The sequence below is a fragment of the Schistocerca gregaria genome, chromosome X (genome assembly GCF_023897955.1).
Source record: "Schistocerca gregaria isolate iqSchGreg1 chromosome X, iqSchGreg1.2, whole genome shotgun sequence".
In the NCBI taxonomy this organism is placed as follows: Eukaryota; Metazoa; Arthropoda; class Insecta; order Orthoptera; family Acrididae; genus Schistocerca; species Schistocerca gregaria.
This window is the reverse complement of record NC_064931.1, coordinates 350870225-350887239: the sequence shown is the minus strand read 5'-3', so window position 1 is coordinate 350887239 and position 17015 is coordinate 350870225.

Sequence of the window (17015 nt, the reverse complement as noted above, 5' to 3'; positions counted from 1 at the left end):
TCATAACATTTTATACCATCTGTAAACATTGTTTGTCAATCACGTACCGCCGTTGCCACTTGTATTTCTTCACAGTGTATTCCCAGCTGAATGGCCGAATACAAATATTTCGGAGATCATTCACGCACTTTCCGCGCATATGCGCCGGCAACCTCCTCAAAAATACGTCAATTGCCCTTTGCTCGGCCTCCTACAACAGAACATCATTCTCTTCACCGCTCTGACCAAACTCGTAAGTATATTCGTTAACTTCTCTTATTCTGTCCGCAAATTTCTCTATCATCTCCCCCTGCTCAAATGGGTCTAAGCACTATGGGACTTAACATCTGAGGTCATAAGTCCCCTAGAACTTAGAACTAATTAAACCAAACTAACCTAAAGACAGCACACACATCCCTGCCCGAGGCAAGATTCGAACCTGCTGTCGCGCGGTTCCAAGCTGTAGCGCCTAGAACTGCTCTGCCACACCGGCCGGCGAGACTCGCAGCAGCTGGATCATTCTCCTGCTGCACCACCCTAGGCAACTACGACTGTTGTGTTGTTCACGACGTCTCTCCCATTTTTAACCTTTCTCGGCTGATGGTTCCAATGACTCTGAGCGCTATGGGACTTCACTGCTGTGGTCATCAGTCCCCTAGAAGTTAGAACTACTTAAACCTAACTAACCTAAGGACATCACACACTTCCATGCCCAAGGCAGGATTCGAACCTGGGACCGTAGCGGTCGTGCGGTTCCGGAGTGTAGCGCCTAGAACCGCTCGGTCACTCCGGCCGGCTTTGCTGATGGGATACGTTATGTCCCACTAAATTAATAAGCAGTTTTGAGCGGTGGGACGTCTTCATCTCATGTCCGTCTAAGGCTAGCATGTGGGTAGGTGCTTCAGGAACTTGGAGATGAGCGCTACGGGCCAGAGGATGGACATGAAGAAGGCTGAGAGTGATCAAACGGAGCGGCGCGTGTTTACAGGTGGCACCGTCCACCTGTTTCACGAACATCTGATCAAATCAGCATCTTATCCATTCCAGGCATGTCTGAAGCAACTAATTGTGTTTGCCAATACATCATAGGCATTGTTTAGAATCATTACTACACACCTCAGTAATTCTACTGGTTTGTATGTAAATTGTATGTAGTGGAAAGGATATGCCCTAGATAACCAAACAGAATGTAGAAAACATTGGTGTGTGGTACGTGAAAGCCGTCTCCAAATGTTACATGGAGGACGTGTGTACGATTTTTCACGTTTTTCGTTGTTAGGAGATAAAATGTGTTCTGGTACTGAATTTTTTGTCTTTTTTCATAACATCTATTCCGATAAAATCGCTGTAAAATTTAAAAAAATTAACTCCGAAAAACACAGGTGCACATGAAAACATAGCTCTAGTTAGGCTCTTCCAACACATGTTAACCCTTTCACCGATTTTCAATATTGGTCAACTAAAAAGTTTTTGGTGTGAGAGTGTATTACGTATTAAAATGGAAGGCAGTTCTTGGCCGTTTAGATTTAAACTGCATATAAAATAAATTTCAGCCATGAATGTGTTAATCGGTTTTTTTCTGGTGAATGAGCGTCTCTGTTGGAAAGCGAGTTATTGATTATGTTGTTCCAATAGCCTCTGAATGGCCTACCCTTTAATTTAGCTTTCCAGTTTTGTGATTTTATACCCTACAGATAGTTCCACGTCGTCAGTTCTCTATTTGAGGAAGTTATCGTTTAATTAAATTGAGTGAAAGTAACTACATGGCACACTGCGACTGCTATGTAATAGATACGAAGCAGAACTGAATACAGTCTGATGAAACTGTTCCGCTTAGACGAGCATCCGAGAATCCGACAACTCTGCAGATATCCACTGTAAGAATGGTCGCTTGGAAATACATGAACAGCAAAAGGTATAGGCGTAGTAGAAATGTAGTCTTGTAGTCCAATCAATGGCGTGGACTGCACGCTTTCCGTTAACAAAACACTACTTCCAACGACTACGTACAAGTGAGGAACTGAATCTCGAATTATTCTGCTGTTTCCTTTGTCATGGTGAGCCCTCTTACAGCTGAGAGCTTCTGTTATCTTCTGGTTTCAATAGCTACCCAGAGATATCGCACAACAAGCTTCTGCAAACAGTCAATAACGGGTACATTGGGTACAGAACTAGAGTTTCAGCTCGTGCTCAAATAAACACATATAAGAAGTTCAGCTGCTTAAAAAGATTATATATGATTATTTATTACACTCTGAAAGAAAATAAAATTATCTCTATCACTCTTTGTGCGTCATAGTTACATATCCACTGCTGCTTTGTTGTTCATACTGTGTTAATATATTTCAGCTGAGTGATTTTTCAAATTCTTTTAATAATTTATTACTTTTCACATTGCAGAATATCATGACATATCTGTTTATATGTTGGTCATTTTATCAGGACCACTGCGTTAATCTGACTTTGCTTCAATCAGGGTAGCCGCTACGCTGGAGGGACTCCAAACCTGTGCACCTAAATGTATGGCAGGAACCGAGAGCTGTTAGTTGGCCACCTCCGAATTCTTTAGCTTTTGTGCACTAGTACTTGGGAAAACTTGGGGTATATTTTCATAAGAGTTGAACGTGAGTTGAGGAATCATATTGTTTTAGGTTCGTAAAGTAATTTTTATGGCTCTTACGTGTGTTCTTTAGACAACAAATCGCTCCGGTAGCTGCATCATCCAGCCACCGGAAAAGCATGTCAGTGTATCACTGCGATAGCTCAACTTGCTTTGAATATATTTGCTGGGTACAGAACAAGCAAGTCGGTAGAGCTGGCAACCTGTAGATCATACGTCAATCTGTTTCTTTGTAATAATAATGTCAAGAGGAAAAGATGCTTGGGATGTCTTTATAGGTACCATGTTGCTCTGTAGGTGACTGCCCATTATCCCGCTTACTTAGCATAACGAACCGAAATCCGATGTTTCCGGAAGAACCTGGAAGACCCTGCTATCGACCGGAATGTTTTTCTCTGTTATCTCTTTCTTTAGAACCGTTCCAGAAATACGCCTGTTAACAGTTCAATAAACAGGAACATCCATAAAATCTTGTGAAACTGCCAAAAAGTCCTTATTTAGGATAGTGTTCGCGCGTCACATTGGTCTGAATGTCACTTACTTCGTCAAAGCGTAGACCCGTCATGTGAATTTCTGCACATTGTCGTTTTGTGGTAGTTTCGCATTGCCGGACAAACTTTGCAGGCACTTTTCTATCACCCGAAACATCGTGAAGCATGTGTTGAACTCTCGGCACAGAGATGTTGCATCCCTGCGATTTATGACACAGCAGCATTTAGACACTACAGCCCTGAGTCCATTATCTGATATCTGACACAGTCTACCCAAAAAAGACAGATCATAGGCGCAACTATTATTAACAATTTCCGGATCTCACCTCCCATAGGAGGTGTCAGTGTGACCTCACAATCTGAAGATGAAGTTCAAAAAAGTGTCAGTGAATGAATCACTTTCGGAGAAGACGTGACTGCTATATCTTCCAAGGACAATTGTCCTCAGTAGAGCGATCTCACTGGAATTTTTCTAATATGGCTCCAGGATAGGACATTCAGCTTGATTCCTTTAAAATACAGCAATTATTTTCTCATAACTGAATGAAGATAAACATGAATTTGGGTAGTCAGAGCGGATGGATTTACGTTCGATTTTGTCTTGCATTCTTTATTGGCAAACTATGAAAACAAGATGTTGAGATAACTAATTTAGCTAGACAGAAACTGAAAAGTGATCAGTTCAACAGATTATGTCCTAGATTTCCTCACTGTTAGTTTAACTGTTATTCTGATAACACGAAATACGGCACAAGTAGTATTACGTAGAAAGGTTAATACAGGACTGCTGTAATTAATAATAACTCGCCGTGATACTTGTGAAGCATCGCAGATTGTTTCATGTTGTAAAACACTGAAAGGAACACGTTTATCGTAATTTCTGCGAGTAATGGTGATTAAGTATAAGAATGAGAGACTCCGCCATATGAAACAGACGTGTTAAGGATAATGGTGGGATAGTACCGGGTGCTGTATTAAGAAATGATTTTAAAAAGCTTGAAATGCTACCAAATCAATTGCGAATAAGAAGTACAGAGAACTTCAACAAATTTTTTTGTGGACGAGACTGAGAAGTAGGCATACCTCACTATGTGAGGAGACTTTACTATTAGTCATTCTAACGGTACCACGATTTCAGATCCATGTCGTGGACAGTTTTTTATGTCCTTAAACTTCAAATACCATCGCAATTTCTTCCTGGAGGGCTTTCGGTGCGGAAACACACCTGTTCTCTGAGGAATACAGGTTCCTTTAGGATGCTGCCCGCGTCCCGGGCGCAGACAGCTAAAAGGTCGAGTCCGAGGAAAAGGACAATCGAATCGCCGTATAACGGCAACTGAAAGTGAATTCGATACCTCCCAAGTTACAAACACGGCCGGCTGGGAGGGCCCCTAACCACGCCTGCCTCTCTGCCGAACCTTGTCTCCGCGCGGCGCAGAGCCGAAACCAATTCGCAGACTTCCTGCGACGGAATAACGACTCAAAAGTGACTTACTCCTCCCGCGGGAACGGTCCGGATCGAACCAGTGTCCGCCAAATTGGTTTGTGTCGCCGTGCGCCGCGCCGGCGGGCCAGATAGGAGGCCGTACCCTTTCCCCGTCCCGATGGATCTCGGGGGCAAATGCAGATGTCTCCCCAGCGCCACAGTTGCTCCGCCGCCTCATTTCTCCAATCGGCGCCGGTCGCTGCATCCGGGGTCGTGACGAGCCGTTCCAGCTTACGACACTATGCGGAAATGCAAACTATCCAGTATTGCTACCGCCGAAATAGGGCGTGCGGAAGGGAAGTGAACGCAAGCAAACACAGCTTTGCTCGTAGGAAACTAGACAAGAGAGGAATATTCAGTGTAGGTGAATCGCATCACCAACCAGTAATAAGAAGCTACACAGATAAACCTCAAGCGTCACAGTTGATCCGTTAGTGTTGTTACAATGTCCTATCTCTCTCTTCCCTTGTATGAGATTAGTATCTTATGTTGCGCGGTTCGACGTCTATAGCGTGCCCCCTCTCCCCAACGAATTCCCTAGTGTTATTCGAAAGGAAGACCAATGTGTCCGTCATGAATAACAACACCAACACAACCATAACGGTGAAAACGTTCATCACAGTCATCCACATAAAATACACTTCGTGACACGCTGGAGGAAAGCAACGGCAAGATGACAATACGGGATATTCGCAACTGACCATTGCGCACATTTTGTGAGTGTGGGGCTGACCTGCACTTTAAATATATCTGTGGTACAATATATGCATCTGCCTCAACATAAATTTGTGACCACATATGGCCTAGATAACTGTCAAAACCGTGACTGAAACTATTCCGTGTCCCATCCATACGTACATCGATCGGATTTGAAGATTCCAAAGCCACCTGGCACACCTCTCACTCTGCGGTATTCGATATTTAGAAAAACGAAAAGGTCGTGGATAATTAGAGAATATTGGTCCCTACTTTAAAAGAATGAAAATAACGCACTGACGTACAGTCATGCAAGTCCGAAGGAACATCGCATCTTTCTTCTTAACAACACAGGTACTGTAAATAATTCGCCGAGTCCATGCAGAAACTTTCAATTGAAATGTCTTCCCCTGTTAGGCAATTACGTAATGTGTGTATGAGTATAGGTTGCGACGCAGGAACGACGACGTATGGAAATTTGGGCGTGGTCGTGAGTCGTTTAGAATAGCCAACGCGGGTAAGGTGACTATTCGTGTAACAGCGGGAAATCCAGGTTCGAGTCCAGGCCCAGCACAAATTTTCATTCTCGTCATTCCCTTATACAACTGACGATAGTTTGGATTCGCAGCTGCGAATAGATTTCATGTATACATAACTGTTTATGCCAAGTACCTCTCCTATTCTACAAGCAATATATCGTGTGTGTGAAGGTTTCCCATTGTGGTGTAGTGATGCGTTTGAGATTTTATGGATGGCTTATATCTCTGTTTGTTTGTCTGTCTGTCTATCGTGTGGCGGCCCCTGCAGCCAGGAGCGAGTCTATTTATGCGATGCCATTTAGGTAACTTGCTTTTCAGTGATTATGAAACAATAATGAGGAAATAAAACATAAATAAATGATGATGATCGAAGTAGGGAGTATATATAATGTAGACTGGCAATGGCAAGGAAAGAGTTTCTGAAGAAGAGAAATTTGCTAACATCGAGTATAGATTTAAGTGTCAGGAAGTCGTTTGTGAAAGTATTTGTATGGAGTGTAGCCATGTATGGCAGTGAAACATGGACGATACAGACGATAAATAGTTTGGACAACAAGAGAACAGAAGCTTTCGAAATGTGGTGCTACTGAAGAATGCTGAAGATTAGATGGGTAGATCACATACCTAATGAGGAGGTATTAAACAGAGTTGGGGAGAAGAGGGGTTTGTGGCACAACTTGACTAGAAGAAGGGAACGCTTGGTAAGATATGTTCCGAGGGATCACCAATTTAGTAATGGAGGGCAGCATGGGGGGTAAAAATCGTAGAGGGAGACCAAAAGATGAATACACTAAGTAGATTCAGAAGGATATAGTTTGCGGTAGGTACTGGGAGATGAAGAAACTTGCACAGGATAGAGTAGCATGGAGAGCTGCATCAAACCAGTCTCAGAACTGAAGATCACCACAACAACAACAACAACAACAATAACAACAACAATGAGGGCAACGCAACACCCAGTCATACAGTGGAGAAAATCTCCGACACTTTCGGGACTCGAACCCGGGTAATGTTATTGATTGCTTTACGTGTTCCCACCTCTCGTCATATGATGGTATGTCAAACACCTAGGAAAATTTTCTAATATGATGTTTTGATGGTCCAGGTGTTACGGTGTTGGGGTGGTATCATGGTATCGTTTTGCATAGGCGTACTGGCTCCAACCCTTTGAGTACGGTAAACTCAACGGTTCAAAATGGTCCAAATGGCTCTGAGCACTATAGGCTGAAGCGCCTAGAACGGCTCGGTCACCCCGGCCGGCAAACTCAGCGGTCATCGTTCTTCCATATGTGCATCGTTTCTAGGGTGCATTCGACATTCATTTCATTTTGTGGATGGCAGTGCGCGATCGTATCAAACTGTGCAGGAGGAGGACCTCTTGGAACGAGAAGATATTTGGGGAATGGACAGGCCTGCCCATTTTCACCACTTACATCCCATCGAGCACGTGTGGGCAGTGTTGGAAAGTCGTATTACAGCACGTTCACATCGCCCAACGACGATCCAGCAATCTTAAACCCCAGTGGTGCAGGAACGAAAAGTCTTACCAACCTTCCATCGGAGCACGTTGAAGAGCATGCGTTACCGTCCATGATGATCACGCATCTTATAATAACAATGTCCTGCCTTTTGTTATGTCAAAGGGACCATCATAAATAGCGTTACTATTGTCTTTGAATAAAAGTGCCAGTTGTGTTCGTTTGGTTTCGTATTTCTTTCACTTACCATCAGCGCTACTCTGTATCAGTTCTTTCAATGTATGGTCCAAGTTTCATCCAGCTATATTTCTTAGCAGTGACACATCACGCATGAGTTACTCTCGTCCAGAAATTTTCCACCCGAGTGTAGTTTCATCCATGCTCCATGATGGTTGTTTGTTATCGTATTTAAAAACACCGAAACATTTAGCTATGACAATGAATGAACCTCCAAAGTTGGTAGAAAACACTTTCAGAACATGTAGGAAATATGCAATACTATGTCGTAAAATTTTCCAGTTTCACTGAAGAAGAGATAGACGTCAAACCTTTCGACTTTCTGACAACCTAAGCCTGTAAAGCTGTCCAATTCGACACAGGCAGAGAATAATCCGTAATAGTCATAATCTCGCACTAGTCACGAATGTTTACGTGAGATGAATGTGCACATTCGGTTTTTGGAAACTTCGGCACTTTTTACACTTAGTTATAGTAGTTGCAACAGGATAAGCGATGTTAATTTCAGTCAGTCCCTATTTAGCAGACATATCTTAGCTATTCGACTTCCTAGGACGTCATTTTGCACGTTAAATTCTTATCACCATCCCAAAATCGAAATACAATATTGAATAAATCCAGAACCATGGTTGAACTTATAAATAACTCTATAATTTTCTCCATTTACCCTCAGAATTAGCTTAACATCAATAGAACAAACTAGTCAGTCTTCTTCACATGAACCGAAACCACGCTAAATTCAACACGATACCAAAGCGTTTTCTGATATCATTGGCGAAGCTACCATCTTGATACATCCCAGATGGCTTCTTTCTTCCCAGTAAAAAGTCAATATATCTGTTCCATGGTCAACATATTCTCGGCGTTCCTCTATTCTATCGTTTCTCTTTCTTTTGTCCAACTCTATCTATCACTTACTCATTTATTCCTCCAAATGTGTCTTAGATGTGGTTGTTTCGGGATGTCAGTCTTCCCCTTCTCGTATTTGTATTACTCTTAGAGTATAGGAGCGTTATGAGAAATGTACTCATCAAAACGTTAATAAAATTGACTTTATGACAATAGCTACGAGGGGTCACCAAAATTAAGTTAACATGGTTATGACAATATAAATAAATAAAATGCTGCACTACCCTTCAAAGGGAAACGGACATAAGGCAATATTTTCCAACATAGACACCAAGTCTCTATAAACAACGTTTGGAACGCCTTTCCAATCACTCAATTCAATTTCTCGAAGTTAGAAATCCTCTCCCTGGCCATTTACCCATTCCAGGCATGTTGTGTGAACGTCGGTATCCTTGGATAATTTGCCCCTCTCTACCCCCCCCCCCCCCCCACTCCTCCCCCAATACTCTTCCAGCCTACGGAATGGATGGAATTTGTATTGGGAAAGATATTTCCTCTTTCACTATCGGCATCACCCTTGTATTTGCAGCCTTGATCAAATTGTTGGCACCATGTATCTATGGCTGGACGTAGTATTACATTTGGTTCATAAGCGACACAATTTCACCATGAATCTGTGAGCAACTGATCCGTTTGGTGCACCAATACCGCACTATCCTGAGTATTTCAACAGTTTAGTACGTCTCCTGATGCCGCGACATTTCACCACTGTGCTACCATACACGCGTTCTTCGTACGCCGACAGAACTGATACGCGGAACACGTACTCTCTTCTGACAAAGCGCCAGAGTTGTTGCGAAATGGCCTAATCGTGGGACGACTTATGTAACTTACTTTCTGAAGCTCCTACGTGGGACCTCTCTAACGGAATTGTGCATTAATATTATGATTATTACTATTACCCATTACTAATATTATTTTTGATGGATAATCCGTAAGGAAGCCTGATCACGTCGCAAGATTGGCAGCTTCTGGTCCTCTCTGAATATCAGAAAAAAATTATATGCATAGGGTAAGGGAAGCAACCTCCAAATTTACATCTTTGAGCCTTTCTCAGTTCAAAACGTGGAAGTGACGTTTCTCTGAAGCTCAGTGGAGGAGCATAGGGTGTGGCCCTGAAATGCGGTCGTAGGTCTTGTGAGAAGGATTCTGAAATTCCTAGTCACATTAGTTTCATTCCCTTTATCTTAGGGTACAATGTTAAACTCGTTAAATAGGAAACTTATGAACATATATATGGAGACTCTGGAATGTGGTCGGGAAAGAATTTGCACGTGGGATAAGGCAATAGATGCTCGGGGTCGTATGAAGCCACTTCTCTTTTGAAGTGTATCGAAAGTAAAACAGTAAAATGTAATTATATTAATGACAGCCCAGTCAGGATATTTACTGCTTTACTGCGTTTTTCTTTGCACATACAATGCGTTCGAATTGTAAATTATTGTAAAGTGTTCGATAAAAACGGTAAATGCATTGTTTTTGCTGTCTTCAGTCCGAGGGCGGGTCAGAGCCATTTCTCCACGCTACTCTAGCCCATGGAGGACTCATTATAGCTGTATGTCTACCTATTTCATTTGAACCTGTTCATGCATTCGAGATTAAATGTCTCTCTACAATATTTAAGGCGCATTCTTCCCTCGCCCACTGCATTAATTAGACTCAAATGCTTCAAGATGTGTACTGTCAACACATTTCTCCTTTCAGTCAAATTTCGCCATAGACCTCTTTAATACCAAATTCGAATTAGTAACATTTCATTAGCTGTCCGGTTTACCCATCTAGCTTTCAGCATTCTTCTTTAACACCGCAATTCAAAAGATAGTTTCCTCTTATTGTTACGGTCGCAGGTTCGAATCCTGACTCGGGCATGGATGTGTGTGATGTCCTCAGGTTAGTTAGGTTTAATTAGTTCTAAGTTCTAGGCGACTGATGACCTCAGAAGTTAAGTCGCATAGTGCTCAGAGTCATTTGAACCATCTTATTGTTAGTGCTCTCGTATAATGCTAATGTTCAGGCAAACACTTTCTGAAAAGACTTGCTAAAACATCTATTTTTATTCGATATTGGCATATTTATGTTCTTCAGGAAAGATTTTCTTCCCGTTGCTAATACGTATATTAATTTTTTACTTCTGCTGTCGCTCTTTATTTCGCTGCGGAAATAGCTGAAGCAGTACGACTCAGAGCGTCTGATAATGTCAAAAATTATCAAAGGAATGCAAACCATGTATGAGCAATTATACCTGTTACAACCGACATAACAATGGAGCCGCTTTCATGGACAGTTTTGACTCATGTAAATGCGTTCCCTCAGTTTCAATCCCTCTTCTTTACCTTAATGCATATTTTTCAATTTTATAACCATTAATCTACTTGAATGGTTTCAAACGATGTAAACTTATTTTACCTGTACGTTCTGCATGGTTGTTGTCACTTTAAAAAAATATTATAACGATGTGGTGAGTCATTATGGCATTTACACTAATCAAGAATGTTTTTATGGTTCGTATCAAGTAATTACTTTTTTCGTCTATTTTTATAAACTTTGCTATACACTGATGAGCTATAACATTATGACCACCTGTTTATTAACTTGTTTGTCCGTCTTTGGAACGTAATACATCACTGATTCTGCGCATCAGGGATCCGACAGTCTGTTGGTGGATTTGTAGAGGTATTTGACATTAGGTGGCTCTGCACAGATCATGTATTACCTGTAAATAACGGGTAGCTGATTTGCACACTCATTGATTGCACCCGATAGCTACCCAGATGGATTGCACAGGATTTACATGAGGCTAATCTGGTTGCCGAGATATCAACGTGAGTTCACTATAATGCTCCTCAAACCCTCTAGTACGGTTCTGAATCCGAGGCACGGGCTGTTATACTGCTGAAAGATATCATCGCCGCCGGGAAGATGTGAAGAATGACGGGATACAGATGGTTCGCTGCTGTCTACGTGTCGCTGATTATTGCCCCAAGTCCCATGCAAGGGCAGGAAAAAGCATCCCATAGCATAATACTGTCCTCACCAGCTTGCGTCCGTGGCGCGAAGCACGTTTCTAGCACGGTTCACTACGACGACGGCGTTTATGAAGAAGCTATCAACCTTGTACAGCGAAAACGTGACTCAATGGTAGCGCTGCCACTTACGTTGATCGACGATCGAATCCCACTGCACATCGTAATTGACAACGTCGTTGGATCAGCATGTGAACACGTACGGTTGGTCTGCTGTGGAGCTCATTGTTCCACAATGAACGATGAACGGTGTGCTCCGAAACACTTGTGCGTGCATCACCTGTTTGCTGTTTCGGCAGATACGACGGATCACCACATATTCTAATTTACGAAGCAGACAAGCCGCCGAAAACCACGTTCTGTGTAGAGTCGTGGACGTCCAACCATGTAGCGTCTAGTAGTAGTTTCAATGTCCTTCTGCCTCTTTCCGGGGATGTTCACGAGAGCAGCACGTAAATACGTGACCAGCTTCGCAGTCTTCAAGATTCTCGTTCTCAGGCTATGCGTAATAATATTCTTCCATCTATCAAAATCGCTTATTTCAATGGATTTCCCCATTTCTAGTCTATATATTTGTTAGGATGATCCCCCGTCAGTGCCTGCTCCACTTACATATTTTTGTTACTGCGTCACGTAGCCGCAACGCCAACACGCGGAACAAACATCGCGGTGGGGAATGGTCATAATGTTTTGGCTTATCAGTGTAACCGCATGTGCAGCTTTTTTTCATTTTGAATCATGTAAGCTCCTGTATGTTACTATATTCTTATGTGTAGATTTATATAATAGCTCTGAAGATGGCTTGTGTGTAGCTGAAACAAATAATCAAAATAGAAGTTGTTTTCCAGGATTTTGAATCTTTAATATATAAAAGATATGCCACATTTTCGCTGCTTACATAGTAATATTCCCGCACGAAGCACGGCGCTTTAATTTATTACTTCTTTACTCTTAACTATATTCGCAACATATTTCGTGGAAAGTAGCCGTATATACCATTGGATGTACATGCAAAATGATAGCGTTGTTCAACAAATAGTTCAGGAGATACGACGTCATAAGCATTGAGCTGCGTGAAAATGAGGCTGCATGGCGCATATCGCTAGAAGTACCTGTGTGCAAATATGTTTGAAATATATTGAATGTACGTGAAATATATTTGATATATGCGTTCACGGGGGGTAAAGCCATTGGTAAAAGGCTCACACTACACTCTTGGAACGTGTTCAGTCAAATCAGGTACAGATAGTAGTTCCTGTCTAGAAAGAAATATCGTGGGGGTAAGAACTACTAACCTCCTATTGAGGTGAGCTTGATATCGTGGAGAGACAAGGTGGTAGGAGCAGATGGGCAGACAGCTAGGAGGAAGTAGGTGATGTACCCTGGAAGGGAGGAGGAGGAAATGGGCAGAGAGAGGGGAAGGGCATATGGACAAATAGAGGGAAGAGAAGAAGATGGACAAAGAATGGAAAGAGGAGGAGATGGACAGAGAAAGGATTAGGGAGATATAGGCAGAGAGAGGGAGGAGGAAATACACAGAGAAAGAGAAGAGTAGAGGATGGACAGAGTGAGGGAAGAAGAGGAGATGGTCAGAGAAATTAAGACGAGGGTATGATACAGGGTGAGGTGGGAAGAGGACATGGACAGAGAGAGGAAGGAGAAGGAGATGGATACAGAAAGGAGGAAGAGGAGAAGGACAAACAGAGTGTGAAGGAGGAGATACAGTAATAGAATATTGGACTAAGCATATACCCAGCCAACTCTAGGTATTCAGCTAGTTGGCATATGGTTCAAATGGCTCTGAGCACTATGGGACTTAACATCTAAGGTCAACAGTCCCCTAGAACTTAGAACTACTTAAACATAACTAACCTAAGGACATCACACACATCCATGCCCGAGGCAGGATTCGAACCTTCGACGTAGCGGTCTCGCGGTTGCAGACTGAAGCGCCTAGAACCGCTCGGCTAACTCGAAAGTCGGCCAACTCGAAAGCCATAGAAAAACTAGTCGCATAAGGAAAGCGTAGTTAAACATCATTTCCCTAAAATTATACAGAACTTGAGTAACATTTTTCTGTACAGCTGTATAGAGCAAAGAAATATCGTAACAGAGTTCGAGACTGTAGTTACAATCTGCTTTTAATTGTATGTACTGACAAATTGCTATAAATCGTTTATAAAAACGGAGAGTGACATAAAGAACATAACATTAACAGATTAACAGATATTATTTCTATTGTAGCATATGCATGTTTTGAATTAATTGGAGTGTTTAGGAACGGTTGTGCAGGGAAATTATTTTCTAAGGTATTGCCAGCGTCGTGACCACATAAAATGAAACAAGAGGGGGAGGACATAGTTTGGTATGTAGGAAAATCACAGAGAGGACAGCTTCGTTATCTAAGTCACGAGAAGAGTGAATTACCGTATTGATTGGTAGAAAAACCTTCAAACGCCAGTGGTCGTTCGTTGCTCCGCCACTTAGATTAGAAGATTGTGGGGATACTACGACACAGTTTCATTTCCGCTTGAACCATTACGACAATACAGCCCGCTAAATTTCGTTTCCCCTACAGTTCCAGCTTTTCGTTTCACCACAAGTGGAACTGCATTCATTGGGTGAAGCATATTATAAAAGAACATCTTGGAGCACACAGCGAGGTAACCAGCGCTAATAGTGCTGCACTTAATTGCTGGTGCAGAGCGGAAGACCGGGATCCTGCCGGACTGTAATGGACGGGAATCTGACGGGAGCTCATATGCAATGCGTTACTGCGGAAAGTTTCGATCCGCTGTTTGCAGCGCTGGACGCGAAACAAAGGGAGGAAGGAAGGGCCGTTACTGGCTCTCCCCTTCCGCTACGAGCTTCCGCGCAGCGCACCACTCCCGTCCCCAACCGAACAAAAATGTAGATGTCTCCCCAGCCACCGAACTCTGAATCTCAGTGCGCGTTTATGGATACATCGTCTTTTCCGCTCACAACATGCAATCCGTCACTATAGCCATTGACTGTAGTCAGAAGCGGAAATTGTCTAACACGCATTAAAGACATATCTTAGTAATGATTTGAGGTTTATGATGTTGAAGAAATATTGGGATTTAAATTCACGAGTGATTCATAGTGGCGGAAAATATTTTAAGATAACAGAAGTGATTTCTTTTTGCAGTTTTGTGTCAAGAACTAGATGCCGACTTCATCAAAAAAGCAGTTGGCTGGTGATTTAGTTAAGAACGTAAATATTTCACTGAGTTAAATGAAAGATGAAGTGAGATAAAAATATAAGCGAAAGTTATGAGCCTTTGTAGAAAGATATCTGATGTGCAGAATCTTAAAGGCCGGCCGCAGTGGTCTCGCGGTTAAGGCACTCAGTCCGGAACCCCGTGACTGCTACGGTCGCAGGTTCGAATCCTGCCTCGGGCATGGATGTGTGTGATGTCCTTAGGTTAGTTAGGTTTAAGTAGTTCTAAGTTATAGGGGACTGATGACCACAGATGTTAAGTCCCATAGTGCTCAGAGCCATTTGAACCATTTTGAATCTTAAAGCCAGGATATAAAAATTATTTTTGTTAGGAAACGAGGTTCCTATTAGCTGCGCTCTACTAAATACACCCCGAGGTCGAAGGGAGGCACCGCCAAATAACTTTTCAAAGGACCATTGATTTAAATCAATACCCATTCGCAGCGAGTGTTTGTAATTCCTTTGTGTTTTAATTAGTAGTGGATGCTCCGTGGAAATGGTGTCCGAAAAGAACGACATCACGTGTATACGGTGTGGGAGCGGACCATTTGTTTCTATTGGAACTAGAGCTGTGTACTTAGGTTGTAACATGTTTCTTCAAAGTTAATCAGCTCAGTGTCAGTGAACGAATGGTTTACTACGGACATGCTGTTTTAGTCCACCAGAAACAACAAACTGCCTTCTCACGAAAAACAACATCGATAAATGTTTTGAGCAATGAATGTCCTGGATTCTAACGCATTCTACTATGAAGACTATTCATAATTAAGTGAATTCATTTAGTAAGTATATCTGTTCTCTCTCGTTAGTCTTGTTTATGTCCCGATACACGACAATAATTTGCGAAGGAGGGTGAGAACGTCTGCGGCAAACATTTCGTCCACATTCACACAGATTTTACAGTAAACTGAAACTTATTTTTGATAAAGGACACAGGTCGACATCGGAAAACAGGCCCTTAAAAATACGTGGTGATAGCTTCTTAGTTACGCAAATATAATCATTTCTTTGGTGTCGAGGCTGTGCATCACTACCTGACAAAAGTATCCCGTCACCACTAAGCAATGCTGAACTGCCACGACATATCACGAGAGACGGATCCGCGTAAATGAAAGGAAAGGGAGGAGGAAGTGTAGTCAGCAGAGAAGAAGCAGCAGAAGAATAGGTCAGTCAGGACAGCTCAGTGATTTCGAAAGTGCCCTACTCGGACTACTAATTGGGTGCCATCTGAGTAACAAATCCACCAGGAACTTTTCAAGCCTTTTAAGTTTCCCAAATCGAACTTTGGTGCTGTGCTTGTGAAGTGAAAACACGAAAGGACAACCACTGCTAAATTGAGACCAGCCAGTTGTCATGTACTACCGGGCACGGACCGTAGAACATTGCGGAGAGTGACTGTAAGAAACCTCATGAAAACAGCATAAGGAATGAATCGTCAGAGTTACCAGAGGTTCTGCCAGCACCGTGACTGTGCTTAAGGAATTACAAGGGATGAAGTATCTCCTCATAAGCTACAATTTTTTATAGTCAGTGCTTGGTGGCGCTTGAGGTAGTGTAAAGAACGATGCCGCCGGACAGAGGATGACTGGAAACAAGTGATATGGTGTGTTGAATCACCTTACAGCCTGTTGCAACCCGGCGGATGTGTTTGGGTTTCGCGAATGGCTAGAAACAGCTACCAGCCAAAATGTGTATTACCAACAATGAAGTAAAGAGGAGGTGATGTAATGGAATGTGGGTTTATTTGGTGGTTACGGTGTGGTCCCCTTCTTGCACTTAAGAAACCGTTATATTGGTAAACATAGGAACACATTTTACAGTAGAGGAAGAGTGCAGACTGTATAATTGTTTGTATGAGAAGACAGTGCAGTCCGTCATAAGACAGTATGCGAGAGAAAATGATTTACGGGCAATTATATACTTAAGATGGACTGGCCAGCACAGAGAACGTTACCTTCGCTCCAGACCCAGACAGTGTACTTGACAGGTGTGCCTGATTGCTTATTAGACAAATAGTTAAGGTTTAAAAAAATTTAATACAAGCCGTCTCATCTACATCTACGTGATTACTCTGCTATTCAGAATAAGGAACCTGGCAGAACGTTCAACAGGCCACCTTCAAAGTGTCTCTCTACCGTTCCACTCCCGAACGGCGCGCGGGAAAACGAGCACTTAAATTTTTCTGTGAGAGCCGTGATTTCTCTTATTTTATCGTTCTGGTGGGATTAAAGTCCTCTCCCTCTCTCTCTCTTTCACTGTCCTCTGTCTTTATCTCTCTCTCTCTCTCCTTCTCATACTCACCCACCCACCCACCCA